Below are 2,909 nucleotides of genomic sequence, written 5' to 3' on the forward strand. Positions count from 1 at the left end.
ACGATCATTCAAGGAAACTAGGACAAACCATCACAAATACATGGTAAATTTTTGAGAAAAGGAAAACGAAGAATTAAATCATAGAAAGTGATGCATTTCTAATCGACCACGTGAGGAGCTTCTATCTTGCACTTTGGCATGCACGATGCAAATATCAGTGGCTTTGAAATAAAGTGAAGAGATAAGAGTTTAGCTTTTGAGTTTTGACCGTATGGCTGCAATAATTTCCTGGAAAAAGAAGACCAGCATTAGGGAGTGTTTCAACATCAAAATCTAGCGACTTCACCCAATTTGCTACTTCAGCTTTCTTGGTTGATACTTAGAAGAAACTTACGAAAGAAAACTAGCCATATGCATGCCTGCATACACCAATATGACCCCAACGCCTTTGCAAACAATTGATTGTTTTACAAAATGGACAATTTCTATAGAAAAGCATCGAAACTGGAAGGGAAAAGTGAACCATGTGAATAGAATCTCTCTTCTGAGATCAGTTAAAACAACAGAGATTAGAGTTTTGCTTGCCGCTGCAACTAACAGGCAAGAGCTTCTCCTTCTTTACTACTTGTTGAAAGCAAAGCTCACTTAACCAAGATGGCTGATCCAGTTATCTCTCTTTTCATTGAGAGAATTGGTGATCTGCTGATTCAAAAAATTGTTTTCCTGAAAGGTGTTCGACGACAAGTTGAGAGACTCAAAGATGATCTGGTCCGGATGCGGTGTTTCCTGAAAGATGCTGATCAGAGGCAAGATGAAGATGAGAGGATACGCAACTGGGTTTCTGAAATCAGAGCTACTGCCTACGACGCGGAGGATGTCATTGAGATCTTTGCCAGCAAAATGGAGAGCATAAAAGACAAGGGATTTGTCACCAAATTGGCCTTGTGCATTGGAAGCCTTTACAAGATAGGTAAAGAGATTGTAACCTTACGGATGAGGCTCAAGGAGATTGCTGATAGCCACATCAAAAATCCTGAAGAGGGGATGAGTCCCCATAGAGAAGAGCTTCAACGGCTCCAACGATCCTCTCCAATTGGTGACGGCAAGGACATTGTAGGCTTCGAGAAGATAACAAAATCCTTGGTGACGTCAATCATTGGCATGGGAAGCATTGGTAAGTTTATAACCATGCTGACGTCAGTGCAAAATTCAACTGCCGTGCTTGGGTATGCGTCTCTTCAAGATACAATCCCAAAGAGACGCTGAGAACAATCATAAAGCAACCGAATCCGATAACTAATGAGCTACTTGAAAGTTGGAAAGGATGCAAGAGCAGGACTTAAAGCAAAGGCTCTATGAAGATCTACAAGATACGTGTTATCTTGTGGTACTTGATGATGTATGGAAGGAAGAAGCGTGGGATTGTCTATCTAGGGCCTTTCCTGATGTTAGTACATCAAGTAGATTGCTACTTACAAGTAGCAATCGGGATGTTGCTCTACACGCAGAAGCTCTTAGCATCCCATATGAGTTGAAAACTTTCGGGCAGGAAGACAGATGGCAGTTGTTTCTCAGAAAGGCCTTAGGCCCTGGGGCTGATGGTGGGTGTCCTCTGTATTTGGAAGAAGTAGGCAGAGATATTGTAAGGATATCTGCTGGTCTACCACTGGCCATCGCAGTTACTGGTGGCCTGCTACCGGGCAAGAAAAAATTGAAGAGTGAATGGGAGTATGTTCTCAACAACTTTAGCACATATCTATCAAGGAGAAAGAGTGAAGCATGGGCAATTTTAGAATTTTATGCAGACCTTCCTCCCAATCTGATATTTGGCCTTTTGTATTTGGGTTTGTTTTCCAGAAGGCTATGATTTCCATTCGCAAGTTATCCATATGTGGATTGCAGAGGGAATAATGCAGAAAATTTGGAGAAAACTGCAGCATACGATGTGGAACAACTTACTAGCAGAAATATGGTTCAAGTGGCGGAAATGACTTTTGATGACTGGATTAGAAGCTGTAGACTCCATGATTTATTCCGAGAACTTGCTATCAGAAAGGCAAATGATGAAAATTTTTTCAGATCCATGATATCAAAGATGATAAAATATCAGCCAAATCCAGGCACCTTGTTGTTCATCCTCTCCCTCAGGATGAAGAATATTTCGCATTTGCTGTTCATCCTCTCCCTTAGGATAAAAAATATTTTGGGTCTTCAACCCCTCCTCTCCCGTCTTTACTTTTTTGCAGCTTTCACACTTACAAGGAAAGGTTAATCTTAGCTTCAAAAGTTCCAGAAAGCTTAAGGTAGCAGACCTTGAGAATGTTAACATTAATCGCTTGCCAAAAGAAATTGGTGAAGTCAGGCTTCTGATTCTGAGGTACCTTGGTTTAAGAGAGACATTGATTGAAAAGCTCCCTCATTCCTTATGTTGCCTGCAAAACTTGCATACTCTTGACATAGTCAACTTGGATTCGGAAGTGGAAGTTTCAGATTTCGTTTGGAAGCTTGAAAGTTTACGGCATCGATTTTCACTTTGATATAAGATGTAACATGTCACTTAAAGATAGAATGATTGAGTAATCTCCAAACCTAGTCACGCACACACTTTGATCACATTACGCACAATAAAATGGTAACTTTGACAAGTCTTCCGAAACTAGGGACTGTAGTAGATGTTAGCTCAGAGATAGACCAAGGCTTAGTTTGGGAGTTTACCAAGGAAGAGAAAAGAAAAGAAAAGATAACTTAGGAAAGAAAGGAAAAGAAGGGAAAAGATGCACATTTCGTTTGGGAGTTCAATGAAAGAAAAGAAAAGAAACATCTTTCTCTTATTTGAGAGTTGGAGAGATATGAAAAGCAAGGATTTTATGAGAATATAACTTTATGTATTTGCCCTTTCAATTTTTAAATCAAAGTCCAAAGATTAGCCTTTTTGTTCCAATAAATTGAATATTTGGGCAAGACAAATT

The 2,909-nt window shown here is 39.9% G+C and overlaps 1 pseudogene; it reads left to right on the forward strand.

Moving 5' to 3' along the window:
- The first annotated feature begins 594 nt into the window (after positions 1-594).
- LOC113740786 (putative disease resistance protein At1g50180) lies at positions 595-2,477 on the forward strand (annotated as a pseudogene).
- The last annotated feature ends 432 nt before the right edge of the window (positions 2,478-2,909 follow it).

The sequence above is a fragment of the Coffea arabica genome, chromosome 4e (genome assembly GCF_036785885.1).
Source record: "Coffea arabica cultivar ET-39 chromosome 4e, Coffea Arabica ET-39 HiFi, whole genome shotgun sequence".
Taxonomy (NCBI): domain Eukaryota; kingdom Viridiplantae; phylum Streptophyta; class Magnoliopsida; order Gentianales; family Rubiaceae; genus Coffea; species Coffea arabica.